We start from the raw sequence: 14,783 nt of genomic DNA on the forward strand, positions 1-14,783 counted from the left end.
CAGCACGGCACTTCTCAAGGGGCTAAGGAACTGCGGACCAAGTGCGTCTTCTCACCAACTAGACCAAATCACTCTCCGTGACCCCGTGGGAATGCCCACAATGGGAAGTGTTGGGCTTCAGCAACCATGACACAGGTTGGAACACCAGAGCCGAATTTAGGCCACCTCCTCACCCACGTATCGGCAAGTTTCCAACTGGCAGGGTTCGTGGCCCTGACAACTGGGAAAACGCTCAAATGATACACAGCCTCTTCCTAAGTGCCCTCCTCCTGCATGCAGGGCGACTCGACACTATTGGAAGCCACAGACATCATGCGAACACGGGGACACTGAACACCAGGGAAGACAGACCGCAAGCCTGTCTGCTTTGATGATGCCCACACCACCCCATGCATCCTGGCAATTCTCCACTCCCACAGCAACACTACCGAGGAACTCACAGCGAGCAAATGCACTGTTCCTGAGGACCACAGACAGACTTTCAACGGAAGACCTCTGCCACACGAGGGGACCTGGAAGCTTGAAAGGGCACAGTGGCTGTCCACGACAGCACACCTGGCATCGCAACAGTGCCCCCATCTCTGCCCCACCCACGGACTGCTGCAGATAAACCTCAGGCTGTTCGAACGGCCTGCATGCCAAACTGGCTGGCGGTGTCATGCCCCCCCGGGAGAAACACTTTTGCTTTGCACATTCCCAAACAAGGGAAGAAAGCAGCCAATATGGATGTTCGCATAACTCACCTACCTCCAAGGAGGCCGGCACAGACGCCTCACAATGTCGATCTTCTCTACGTCCCCCAAGACACCATTTGGGTGTCATTCCTCCGGCAATGGGATGATAACTCTACACAGGTTACCTACCTCACCTCATGCACTTGAACTGCCAGTGCCACCCCCTCCATAGGCAGCTGATGCCAGCCCATCACGAACACGACTCATCCTTGGGAAGCCAAGGCCAGCACCTGCAACCCAATTATGACAGCCTATTCCACGACCTCACAAAGGTCCGGTCCTCATCATCCCTTACCTTCCTGTCCAGGCCATCAGCGACCACGCAGGTTTAAATGCAGCACTCGATCCTCACCCCACTCCACGATGCCCCACTTGGCACCAACACTGTGCTGGGTGTTAAAGTAGAGGAGCAGACAAGGGCAGCAGTGTGGCCTAATCCATCAGCCCCTTTCCGCCGACGCCCAACCCGAGCCCAACCCCGCCCAATTCTCCAGCCTCACTAGGGACTCAAAAACCTCACTGTGCAAAACACTAGGACAGGGAGGGCCACAGGCCTGGCCTCAGGCTCCAGGCACAAACCAGGGACGCTTGCTCATTTTGGCTTCCAAAATAAACACACGAAACAGCATGCACGAAGCGTGATCCTGGCCAAAACACACCTATCCAATGGCAAGCACACTGGGCCTAGACCGGCACACACCCGGACTCTTAAGACCAGCAAGAGAGCCTGCCCCCTCGCATTCCTTCAACCGCCTTTCAGCAGGGACCCGGGATACACAGATAAGCCAGCTTATGTGCAGACACGGTCGATCCTCAGACAGGAGCCCCTCCAATACTGGAGTCCTTGGTGGTATTTGCGTGCATGTCGGCAGGGGACACTGGCCCTCACTCCTAACAGTCCCCTACACCCGAGAGAGGAAACGTGCTGAACCTCAGTTTCGATAAGGAGACGGTAGAGTGTTCTCACCCATTCTGTTCAGAGTTTCCAAGGAATGCATACAAGAGTGTCATCATCGATCCAAGCACATGCTGGGATGCTGCAGAACACAACCGGGCAGTGCGTGGGGCTCTGCAGGGGAGCCATGAGCCTGGAGTACCCCAAAAGCCTGGAGAATCCATAGCCCTCAGGCCACTCAACAAGACGAACAATCAAGCCACTCTTGCAGCCATTGGGCCCATCTGAGGAAAACCTAATATCTAATGGCACATCTTGGGGTGGTTGAATACCTACCGTCCTGAGTTATCCGCGACCATGCTCGGGAACATAGTCCCGCCTCACTTTTTCCAGTTCTTCTTAGCACCTCCAGTCATCAGAGCACACGAAGATCTTCTTGTTTTTGCCGACGGCGAGGCTTGCCCAGCAACTGCACCTGGGAAGTGGACTGGTGTCCTCAGAGGACATGATCCATACAAACATTTACCTGGGCTTGAGCTCTGAAACTGCTTCCCAAGGACCTCTATCCCTTACCGAGAATTGACTGCATGTCTGATAGTACGACTGCAGGAAGTTAGGCACATACATTGGCCGGTGTGTGAGAGGCTGTATTTGTGTGTTCACGCGTGTGGGCGTGTGTGACTGTGACTGCGCACGCAGACGCTCTTGTGGGTTTCTCTGTGTGCCGCTGACTACGCGTCTTGGTCTCTGTGTGTCCCTGTAGCCCTGTGAAGAGGCGTCCAACGGTAAACGCCATAGTTGTGTATAACAACACCCTGGCTAGACCCCCAACTGAAAGGAGAAAGCCCCCTGTCAGCTTCCAGAGGCCGCATGCAAACTTTAACCCCCAGGGGCTGTTGAAATACTCCACGGACGCCCACTCTCCCACAGCCACGCCTTCTGACCAGAGCACAAAGACTGGACGAGACCTGCCTCCCGGCCGTGGGTGTGACATCTACGTGCAACTCGAGAACCTGCCAGCTACCAGCACATCTGATGTGCACTTGGGGCCACTCCCAGCACTTTCGGAAGCAAGGGAACTCCCATGGGTGAGCTGACACCGACCTACAGCATTCTACTGGCAAGATGCAGCCTGAATCCACTCAAGGGGCTAAAGAACATCGAACAAAGTGCAACTTCTCGCCAACTAGGCCTAACCACTTTCCTTGGACCCGTGGGAATGCCCACCACAGGAAGCAGTGGGCTTCAGCAGCCATGACCCATGTTGGAACCCCACAGCGGAAACTAGGCCACCTTCCCGGCCATGTCTCAGGCAGCTCCCACCCTGCAAGGTTTGCGGCCCTGACCCCTAAGGAACCGCTCAAACGCTCAACAGCCTCGTCCACCGTGCCCTACTCCAGCCAGCAGGGCGACGCGTCCCTACTGGAAGACACAGACATCTTCCGAACACGGGAACACTGAACACCAGGGAAGACAGACCGCAAGCCTGTCTGCTTTGAAGATGCTGATCCCACCTGAGGCATCCTGGAAATTCTCCACTGCCACAGTGGCAGCACCGAGGAACTCACAGTGATCAAAGGCATGGTCCCCGAGGACCACAGATATACTTTCAACGGAAGACCTCTGCCATGTGAGGGGACTTGGAAGCCTGAAAGGGAACAGTGGCTGGCCTTGGCAGTGCACCAGGGATGGCAACAGTGCCCCCTTCTCTGCCCCGCCAATGGACTGCTCTGGATAAAGCTCTGGCTATTCGAAAGGCCTGCATGCCACACGGGCCGGCCGCGTCATGCCCTCCGGCAGAAACACTATCGCTTTGCACATTCCCAAAAGAGGGAAAAGAGCGACCAAAGGGCTTGTTTGCATAACTCACCTCCCCCAGAGAAGGCCGGCACAGATGCCTCAGCATGTCCATCTTCTCTATGTCCCGCAAGACACCCGTGGGGAGTCACTCCTCTGGAAACGGGATTGCAACTCTTCACAGGTAACCTACCTCACTGCATCCTCATGAACTGCCAAAGCCATCCCCACCATAGGCAGCTGATGCCAGGCCATCACGAACAAGACACATCCTTGGGAAGCCGAGGCCAGCGCCTGCAACCCAATGATGACAGCCCATCCCACGACATCACACAGGACCTGTCCTCATGATACCTTACCTTTCTCTCCAGGGCAGCAGCCACTACGCAGGCTTAAATGCAGCACTCGATCGTCACCCCACTCCACGATGATCCACATAGCGCCAACAGTGTGCTGGCAGCTTCAGGGGCAGCACCGAGGCCTAATCCATCAGCCCCCTTCCACCATCACCAAATTCCATCCAACCCCCGCCCACTGCTCCAGCCCCACCTGGCACTCAAGAACCTCACCGCACCAAACACAACAACAGAGAGGGCCACAGGCCTGGCCTGAGGCTGCAGGCTCCAACCAGGGAACCTTGCTCATTTTGGCTTCCAAAATCAACCACCGAAGCGGCATGCACAAAGCATGATCCTGGTCAAAACACACTTCTCCAAGCTGAAAGCTCACTGGGCCCACACCAGCACACACTCTGACTCTGAAGACTAGCAGGAGACCCTGCCCCCTTGCATTCCCTCACGGCCTTTTAGCTGGGACCACGGATTCATAGATGACCCAGCTTATGGGCAGACACGGTCGACCCTCAGACAGGAGCCCCTCCAATGTGAGAGCCCTTAGTGGTATTTGCATGCATGTCAGCAGGGGATGTTGGTCCTCACTGCTAACTGTCCCCTACCCCCGAGAGGAAACCTGCTGGACCTCAGTTTCCATGTGGAGACCGTAGAGCTTTCTCACTCATTTTGTTCAGATTTTCCAAGGAATGCATACAAGGGTGTCATCATCGATCCAAGCACATTCTGGGACGCTGCAGAACACAAACGGGCAGGCCGTGGGGCTCTGCAGAGGAGCCATGACCCAGAAGTACTCCAACAGCCTGGGGAATCCACAGTCCTCAAGCCACTCAGCAAGACCAACAATCAATCCACTCTTGCAGCCATTGGACCCATCTGAGGAAAACCTAATAGCCAATGGCACATCTTAGTATGGGTGAATGCTACTGTCCTGAGTTATCCCCAGCCACGCTCAGCAACGTGCGCCTGCTCCACTTTTTCCAGTTCCCCTTAGCACATCCAGTTATCAGACAACACGAAGGTCTTCTTGTCTTTGCCGACGGCCAGCCTTACCCTGCAACTGCACCTGAGAAGTGGACAGAAATCAGGCAGGCTTCTGAATTGCACCAGAGTCCTCAGAGAACATGATTCTTGTGAAAACTTACCTACGTGTCAGCCCGGAACCTGCTACCCAAGTACCACTATCCCTTACCGAAAACTGATTGCGTGTCTCACAGCACGACTGGAGGAAGTTAGGCATGTACGTTGGCCGGTGTGTGAGACGCTGTATGTGTGTATTCACGCGTGTGGGCGTGTGTGACTGTGACTGCGCACGAAGATGCACTCGTGGGTTCCGGTGTGTGCCGCTGAATATGCGTCTTGGTCTCTGGGTGTCCCTGTGGCCCTCTGCAGACGCCTCCAACAGTAAACGCCATAGTTTATACACACCATCCTGGTTGGACCCCCAACTGAAAGGAGAAAGACCCCTGTCAGCTTCAAGAGGCCACATGCGAACTTTGACCCCCAGGGACTGTTGAAATAGTCCACAGACTCCCGCTCTCTCACAGCCACGCCTTCTGACCAAAGCACAAAGACTGGACGAGACCTGCCTCCCGGCCGTGGCTGTCACATCTATGTGGACCTGGAGACCCTGCCACCTACCAGCACATCTGATGTGCCCTTGGGGTCACTCCCAGCACTCCTGGAAGCAAGGGAACATCCCAGGGGCGGGCTGATAGCGACCTGCAGTTGCCTACAGGAAAGATGCAGCACGGCACTTCTCAAGGGGCTAAGGAACTGCGGACCAAGTGCGTCTTCTCACCAACTAGACCAAATCACTCTCCGTGACCCCGTGGGAATGCCCACAATGGGAAGTGTTGGGCTTCAGCAACCATGACACAGGTTGGAACACCAGAGCCGAATTTAGGCCACCTCCTCACCCACGTATCGGCAAGTTTCCAACTGGCAGGGTTCGTGGCCCTGACAACTGGGAAAACGCTCAAATGATACACAGCCTCTTCCTAAGTGCCCTCCTCCTGCATGCAGGGCGACTCGACACTATTGGAAGCCACAGACATCATGCGAACACGGGGACACTGAACACCAGGGAAGACAGACCGCAAGCCTGTCTGCTTTGATGATGCCCACACCACCCCATGCATCCTGGCAATTCTCCACTCCCACAGCAACACTACCGAGGAACTCACAGCGAGCAAATGCACTGTTCCTGAGGACCACAGACAGACTTTCAACGGAAGACCTCTGCCACACGAGGGGACCTGGAAGCTTGAAAGGGCACAGTGGCTGTCCACGACAGCACACCTGGCATCGCAACAGTGCCCCCATCTCTGCCCCACCCACGGACTGCTGCAGATAAACCTCAGGCTGTTCGAACGGCCTGCATGCCAAACTGGCTGGCGGTGTCATGCCCCCCCGGGAGAAACACTTTTGCTTTGCACATTCCCAAACAAGGGAAGAAAGCAGCCAATATGGATGTTCGCATAACTCACCTACCTCCAAGGAGGCCGGCACAGACGCCTCACAATGTCGATCTTCTCTACGTCCCCCAAGACACCATTTGGGTGTCATTCCTCCGGCAATGGGATGATAACTCTACACAGGTTACCTACCTCACCTCATGCACTTGAACTGCCAGTGCCACCCCCTCCATAGGCAGCTGATGCCAGCCCATCACGAACACGACTCATCCTTGGGAAGCCAAGGCCAGCACCTGCAACCCAATTATGACAGCCTATTCCACGACCTCACAAAGGTCCGGTCCTCATCATCCCTTACCTTCCTGTCCAGGCCATCAGCGACCACGCAGGTTTAAATGCAGCACTCGATCCTCACCCCACTCCACGATGCCCCACTTGGCACCAACACTGTGCTGGGTGTTAAAGTAGAGGAGCAGACAAGGGCAGCAGTGTGGCCTAATCCATCAGCCCCTTTCCGCCGACGCCCAACCCGAGCCCAACCCCGCCCAATTCTCCAGCCTCACTAGGGACTCAAAAACCTCACTGTGCAAAACACTAGGACAGGGAGGGCCACAGGCCTGGCCTCAGGCTCCAGGCACAAACCAGGGACGCTTGCTCATTTTGGCTTCCAAAATAAACACACGAAACAGCATGCACGAAGCGTGATCCTGGCCAAAACACACCTATCCAATGGCAAGCACACTGGGCCTAGACCGGCACACACCCGGACTCTTAAGACCAGCAAGAGAGCCTGCCCCCTCGCATTCCTTCAACCGCCTTTCAGCAGGGACCCGGGATACACAGATAAGCCAGCTTATGTGCAGACACGGTCGATCCTCAGACAGGAGCCCCTCCAATACTGGAGTCCTTGGTGGTATTTGCGTGCATGTCGGCAGGGGACACTGGCCCTCACTCCTAACAGTCCCCTACACCCGAGAGAGGAAACGTGCTGAACCTCAGTTTCGATAAGGAGACGGTAGAGTGTTCTCACCCATTCTGTTCAGAGTTTCCAAGGAATGCATACAAGAGTGTCATCATCGATCCAAGCACATGCTGGGATGCTGCAGAACACAACCGGGCAGTGCGTGGGGCTCTGCAGGGGAGCCATGAGCCTGGAGTACCCCAAAAGCCTGGAGAATCCATAGCCCTCAGGCCACTCAACAAGACGAACAATCAAGCCACTCTTGCAGCCATTGGGCCCATCTGAGGAAAACCTAATATCTAATGGCACATCTTGGGGTGGTTGAATACCTACCGTCCTGAGTTATCCGCGACCATGCTCGGGAACATGGTCCCGCCTCACTTTTTCCAGTTCTTCTTAGCACCTCCAGTCATCAGAGCACACGAAGATCTTCTTGTTTTTGCCGACGGCGAGGCTTGCCCAGCAACTGCACCTGGGAAGTGGACTGGTGTCCTCAGAGGACATGATCCATACAAACATTTACCTGGGCTTGAGCTCTGAAACTGCTTCCCAAGGACCTCTATCCCTTACCGAGAATTGACTGCATGTCTGATAGTACGACTGCAGGAAGTTAGGCACATACATTGGCCGGTGTGTGAGAGGCTGTATTTGTGTGTTCACGCGTGTGGGCGTGTGTGACTGTGACTGCGCACGCAGACGCTCTTGTGGGTTTCTCTGTGTGCCGCTGACTACGCGTCTTGGTCTCTGTGTGTCCCTGTAGCCCTGTGAAGAGGCGTCCAACGGTAAACGCCATAGTTGTGTATAACAACACCCTGGCTAGACCCCCAACTGAAAGGAGAAAGCCCCCTGTCAGCTTCCAGAGGCCGCATGCAAACTTTAACCCCCAGGGGCTGTTGAAATACTCCACGGACGCCCACTCTCCCACAGCCACGCCTTCTGACCAGAGCACAAAGACTGGACGAGACCTGCCTCCCGGCCGTGGGTGTGACATCTACGTGCAACTCGAGAACCTGCCAGCTACCAGCACATCTGATGTGCACTTGGGGTCACTCCCAGCACTTTCGGAAGCAAGGGAACTCCCATGGGTGAGCTGACACCGACCTACAGCATTCTACTGGCAAGATGCAGCCTGAATCCACTCAAGGGGCTAAAGAACATCGAACAAAGTGCAACTTCTCGCCAACTAGGCCTAACCACTTTCCTTGGACCCGTGGGAATGCCCACCACAGGAAGCAGTGGGCTTCAGCAGCCATGACCCATGTTGGAACCCCACAGCGGAAACTAGGCCACCTTCCCGGCCATGTCTCAGGCAGCTCCCATCCTGCAAGGTTTGCGGCCCTGACCCCTAAGGAACCGCTCAAACGCTCAACAGCCTCGTCCACCGTGCCCTACTCCAGCCAGCAGGGCGACGCGTCCCTACTGGAAGACACAGACATCTTCCGAACACGGGAACACTGAACACCAGGGAAGACAGACCGCAAGCCTGTCTGCTTTGAAGATGCTGATCCCACCTGAGGCATCCTGGAAATTCTCCACTGCCACAGTGGCAGCACCGAGGAACTCACAGTGATCAAAGGCATGGTCCCCGAGGACCACAGATATACTTTCAACGGAAGACCTCTGCCATGTGAGGGGACTTGGAAGCCTGAAAGGGAACAGTGGCTGGCCTTGGCAGTGCACCAGGGATGGCAACAGTGCCCCCTTCTCTGCCCCGCCAATGGACTGCTCTGGATAAAGCTCTGGCTATTCGAAAGGCCTGCATGCCACACGGGCCGGCCGCGTCATGCCCTCCGGCAGAAACACTATCGCTTTGCACATTCCCAAAAGAGGGAAAAGAGCGACCAAAGGGCTTGTTTGCATAACTCACCTCCCCCAGAGAAGGCCGGCACAGATGCCTCAGCATGTCCATCTTCTCTATGTCCCGCAAGACACCCGTGGGGAGTCACTCCTCTGGAAACGGGATTGCAACTCTTCACAGGTAACCTACCTCACTGCATCCTCATGAACTGCCAAAGCCATCCCCACCATAGGCAGCTGATGCCAGGCCATCACGAACAAGACACATCCTTGGGAAGCCGAGGCCAGCGCCTGCAACCCAATGATGACAGCCCATCCCACGACATCACACAGGACCTGTCCTCATGATACCTTACCTTTCTCTCCAGGGCAGCAGCCACTACGCAGGCTTAAATGCAGCACTCGATCGTCACCCCACTCCACGATGATCCACATAGCGCCAACAGTGTGCTGGCAGCTTCAGGGGCAGCACCGAGGCCTAATCCATCAGCCCCCTTCCACCATCACCAAATTCCATCCAACCCCCGCCCACTGCTCCAGCCCCACCTGGCACTCAAGAACCTCACCGCACCAAACACAACAACAGAGAGGGCCACAGGCCTGGCCTGAGGCTGCAGGCTCCAACCAGGGAACCTTGCTCATTTTGGCTTCCAAAATCAACCACCGAAGCGGCATGCACAAAGCATGATCCTGGTCAAAACACACTTCTCCAAGCTGAAAGCTCACTGGGCCCACACCAGCACACACTCTGACTCTGAAGACTAGCAGGAGACCCTGCCCCCTTGCATTCCCTCACGGCCTTTTAGCAGGGACCACGGATTCATAGATGACCCAGCTTATGGGCAGACACGGTCGACCCTCAGACAGGAGCCCCTCCAATGTGAGAGCCCTTAGTGGTATTTGCATGCATGTCAGCAGGGGATGTTGGTCCTCACTGCTAACTGTCCCCTACCCCCGAGAGGAAACCTGCTGGACCTCAGTTTCCATGTGGAGACCGTAGAGCTTTCTCACTCATTTTGTTCAGATTTTCCAAGGAATGCATACAAGGGTGTCATCATCGATCCAAGCACATTCTGGGACGCTGCAGAACACAAACGGGCAGGCCGTGGGGCTCTGCAGAGGAGCCATGACCCAGAAGTACTCCAACAGCCTGGGGAATCCACAGTCCTCAAGCCACTCAGCAAGACCAACAATCAATCCACTCTTGCAGCCATTGGACCCATCTGAGGAAAACCTAATAGCCAATGGCACATCTTAGTATGGGTGAATGCTACTGTCCTGAGTTATCCCCAGCCACGCTCAGCAACGTGCGCCTGCTCCACTTTTTCCAGTTCCCCTTAGCACATCCAGTTATCAGACAACACGAAGGTCTTCTTGTCTTTGCCGACGGCCAGCCTTACCCTGCAACTGCACCTGAGAAGTGGACAGAAATCAGGCAGGCTTCTGAATTGCACCAGAGTCCTCAGAGAACATGATTCTTGTGAAAACTTACCTACGTGTCAGCCCGGAACCTGCTACCCAAGTACCACTATCCCTTACCGAAAACTGATTGCGTGTCTCACAGCACGACTGGAGGAAGTTAGGCATGTACGTTGGCCGGTGTGTGAGACGCTGTATGTGTGTATTCACGCGTGTGGGCGTGTGTGACTGTGACTGCGCACGAAGATGCACTCGTGGGTTCCGGTGTGTGCCGCTGAATACGCGTCTTGGTCTCTGGGTGTCCCTGTGGCCCTCTGCAGACGCCTCCAACAGTAAACGCCATAGTTTATACACACCATCCTGGTTGGACCCCCAACTGAAAGGAGAAAGACCCCTGTCAGCTTCAAGAGGCCACATGCGAACTTTGACCCCCAGGGACTGTTGAAATAGTCCACAGACTCCCGCTCTCTCACAGCCACGCCTTCTGACCAAAGCACAAAGACTGGACGAGACCTGCCTCCCGGCCGTGGCTGTCACATCTATGTGGACCTGGAGACCCTGCCACCTACCAGCACATCTGATGTGCCCTTGGGGTCACTCCCAGCACTCCTGGAAGCAAGGGAACATCCCAGGGGCGGGCTGATAGCGACCTGCAGTTGCCTACAGGAAAGATGCAGCACGGCACTTCTCAAGGGGCTAAGGAACTGCGGACCAAGTGCGTCTTCTCACCAACTAGACCAAATCACTCTCCGTGACCCCGTGGGAATGCCCACAATGGGAAGTGTTGGGCTTCAGCAACCATGACACAGGTTGGAACACCAGAGCCGAATTTAGGCCACCTCCTCACCCACGTATCGGCAAGTTTCCAACTGGCAGGGTTCGTGGCCCTGACAACTGGGAAAACGCTCAAATGATACACAGCCTCTTCCTAAGTGCCCTCCTCCTGCATGCAGGGCGACTCGACACTATTGGAAGCCACAGACATCATGCGAACACGGGGACACTGAACACCAGGGAAGACAGACCGCAAGCCTGTCTGCTTTGATGATGCCCACACCACCCCATGCATCCTGGCAATTCTCCACTCCCACAGCAACACTACCGAGGAACTCACAGCGATCAAATGCACTGTTCCTGAGGACCACAGACAGACTTTCAACGGAAGACCTCTGCCACACGAGGGGACCTGGAAGCTTGAAAGGGCACAGTGGCTGTCCACGACAGCACACCTGGCATCGCAACAGTGCCCCCATCTCTGCCCCACCCACGGACTGCTGCAGATAAACCTCAGGCTGTTCGAACGGCCTGCATGCCAAACTGGCTGGCGGTGTCATGCCCCCCCGGGAGAAACACTTTTGCTTTGCACATTCCCAAACAAGGGAAGAAAGCAGCCAATATGGATGTTCGCATAACTCACCTACCTCCAAGGAGGCCGGCACAGACGCCTCACAATGTCGATCTTCTCTACGTCCCCCAAGACACCATTTGGGTGTCATTCCTCCGGCAATGGGATGATAACTCTACACAGGTTACCTACCTCACCTCATGCACTTGAACTGCCAGAGCCACCCCCTCCATAGGCAGCTGATGCCAGCCCATCACGAACACGACTCATCCTTGGGAAGCCAAGGCCAGCACCTGCAACCCAATTATGACAGCCTATTCCACGACCTCACAAAGGACCGGTCCTCATCATCCCTTACCTTCCTGTCCAGGCCATCAGCGACCACGCAGGTTTAAATGCAGCACTCGATCCTCACCCCACTCCACGATGCCCCACTTGGCACCAACACTGTGCTGGGTGTTAAAGTAGAGGAGCAGACAAGGGCAGCAGTGTGGCCTAATCCATCAGCCCCTTTCCGCCGATGCCCAACCCGAGCCCAACCCCGCCCAATTCTCCAGCCTCACTAGGGACTCAAAAACCTCACTGTGCAAAACACTAGGACAGGGAGGGCCACAGGCCTGGCCTCAGGCTCCAGGCACAAACCAGGGACGCTTGCTCATTTTGGCTTCCAAAATAAACACACGAAACAGCATGCACGAAGCGTGATCCTGGCCAAAACACACCTATCCAATGGCAAGCACACTGGGCCTAGACCGGCACACACCCCGACTCTTAAGACCAGCAAGAGAGCCTGCCCCCTCGCATTCCTTCAACCGCCTTTCAGCAGGGACCCGGGATACACAGATAAGCCAGCTTATGTGCAGACACGGTCGATCCTCAGACAGGAGCCCCTCCAATACTGGAGTCCTTGGTGGTATTTGCGTGCATGTCGGCAGGGGACACTGGCCCTCACTCCTAACAGTCCCCTACACCCGAGAGAGGAAACGTGCTGAACCTCAGTTTCGATAAGGAGACGGTAGAGTGTTCTCACCCATTCTGTTCAGAGTTTCCAAGGAATGCATACAAGAGTGTCATCATCGATCCAAGCACATGCTGGGATGCTGCAGAACACAACCGGGCAGTGCGTGGGGCTCTGCAGGGGAGCCATGAGCCTGGAGTACCCCAAAAGCCTGGAGAATCCATAGCCCTCAGGCCACTCAACAAGACGAACAATCAAGCCACTCTTGCAGCCATTGGGCCCATCTGAGGAAAACCTAATATCTAATGGCACATCTTGGGGTGGTTGAATACCTACCGTCCTGAGTTATCCGCGACCATGCTCGGGAACATGGTCCCGCCTCACTTTTTCCAGTTCTTCTTAGCACCTCCAGTCATCAGAGCACACGAAGATCTTCTTGTTTTTGCCGACGGCGAGGCTTGCCCAGCAACTGCACCTGGGAAGTGGACTGGTGTCCTCAGAGGACATGATCCATACAAACATTTACCTGGGCTTGAGCTCTGAAACTGCTTCCCAAGGACCTCTATCCCTTACCGAGAATTGACTGCATGTCTGATAGTACGACTGCAGGAAGTTAGGCACATACATTGGCCGGTGTGTGAGAGGCTGTATTTGTGTGTTCACGCGTGTGGGCGTGTGTGACTGTGACTGCGCACGCAGACGCTCTTGTGGGTTTCTCTGTGTGCCGCTGACTACGCGTCTTGGTCTCTGTGTGTCCCTGTAGCCCTGTGAAGAGGCGTCCAACGGTAAACGCCATAGTAGTGTATAACAACACCCTGGCTAGACCCCCAACTGAAAGGAGAAAGCCCCCTGTCAGCTTCCAGAGGCCGCATGCAAACTTTAACCCCCAGGGGCTGTTGAAATACTCCACGGACGCCCACTCTCCCACAGCCACGCCTTCTGACCAGAGCACAAAGACTGGACGAGACCTGCCTCCCGGCCGTGGGTGTGACATCTACGTGCAACTCGAGAACCTGCCAGCTACCAGCACATCTGATGTGCACTTGGGGCCACTCCCAGCACTTTCGGAAGCAAGGGAACTCCCATGGGTGAGCTGACACCGACCTACAGCATTCTACTGGCAAGATGCAGCCTGAATCCACTCAAGGGGCTAAAGAACATCGAACAAAGTGCAACTTCTCGCCAACTAGGCCTAACCACTTTCCTTGGACCCGTGGGAATGCCCACCACAGGAAGCAGTGGGCTTCAGCAGCCATGACCCATGTTGGAACCCCACAGCGGAAACTAGGCCACCTTCCCGGCCATGTCTCAGGCAGCTCCCATCCTGCAAGGTTTGCGGCCCTGACCCCTAAGGAACCGCTCAAACGCTCAACAGCCTCGTCCACCGTGCCCTACTCCAGCCAGCAGGGCGACGCGTCCCTACTGGAAGACACAGACATCTTCCGAACACGGGAACACTGAACACCAGGGAAGACAGACCGCAAGCCTGTCTGCTTTGAAGATGCTGATCCCACCTGAGGCATCCTGGAAATTCTCCACTGCCACAGTGGCAGCACCGAGGAACTCACAGTGATCAAAGGCATGGTCCCCGAGGACCACAGATATACTTTCAACGGAAGACCTCTGCCATGTGAGGGGACTTGGAAGCCTGAAAGGGAACAGTGGCTGGCCTTGGCAGTGCACCAGGGATGGCAACAGTGCCCCCTTCTCTGCCCCGCCAATGGACTGCTCTGGATAAAGCTCTGGCTATTCGAAAGGCCTGCATGCCACACGGGCCGGCCGCGTCATGCCCTCCGGCAGAAACACTATCGCTTTGCACATTCCCAAAAGAGGGAAAAGAGCGACCAAAGGGCTTGTTTGCATAACTCACCTCCCCCAGAGAAGGCCGGCACAGATGCCTCAGCATGTCCATCTTCTCTATGTCCCGCAAGACACCCGTGGGGAGTCACTCCTCTGGAAACGGGATTGCAACTCTTCACAGGTAACCTACCTCACTGCATCCTCATGAACTGCCAAAGCCATCCCCACCATAGGCAGCTGATGCCAGGCCATCACGAACAAGACACATCCTTGGGAAGCCGAGGCCAGCGCCTGCAACCCAATGATGACA

General features: G+C 55.5%; 5 non-coding genes across 5 annotated transcripts; all 5 read right to left on the minus strand.

The window, feature by feature from the left end:
* Positions 1 to 1,661: 1,661 nt before the first annotated feature.
* LOC132360926 (small nucleolar RNA SNORD116) lies at positions 1,662 to 1,754 on the minus strand. Its single transcript, XR_009501244.1, has one exon. It is a non-coding gene; the product is annotated as a small nucleolar RNA SNORD116 (small nucleolar RNA).
* A 2,646-nt stretch (positions 1,755 to 4,400) lies between these two features.
* On the minus strand, positions 4,401 to 4,493 carry LOC132361895 (small nucleolar RNA SNORD116). The gene has a single exon (XR_009502159.1). It is a non-coding gene; the product is annotated as a small nucleolar RNA SNORD116 (small nucleolar RNA).
* A 2,690-nt stretch (positions 4,494 to 7,183) lies between these two features.
* On the minus strand, positions 7,184 to 7,276 carry LOC132360927 (small nucleolar RNA SNORD116). The gene has a single exon (XR_009501245.1). It is a non-coding gene; the product is annotated as a small nucleolar RNA SNORD116 (small nucleolar RNA).
* A 2,646-nt stretch (positions 7,277 to 9,922) lies between these two features.
* LOC132361896 (small nucleolar RNA SNORD116) lies at positions 9,923 to 10,015 on the minus strand. The gene has a single exon (XR_009502160.1). It is a non-coding gene; the product is annotated as a small nucleolar RNA SNORD116 (small nucleolar RNA).
* A 2,690-nt stretch (positions 10,016 to 12,705) lies between these two features.
* On the minus strand, positions 12,706 to 12,798 carry LOC132360928 (small nucleolar RNA SNORD116). The gene has a single exon (XR_009501246.1). It is a non-coding gene; the product is annotated as a small nucleolar RNA SNORD116 (small nucleolar RNA).
* Positions 12,799 to 14,783: the final 1,985 nt, after the last annotated feature.

Source organism: Balaenoptera ricei, chromosome 2 (genome assembly GCF_028023285.1).
Source record: "Balaenoptera ricei isolate mBalRic1 chromosome 2, mBalRic1.hap2, whole genome shotgun sequence".
NCBI lineage: Eukaryota > Metazoa > Chordata > Mammalia > Artiodactyla > Balaenopteridae > Balaenoptera > Balaenoptera ricei.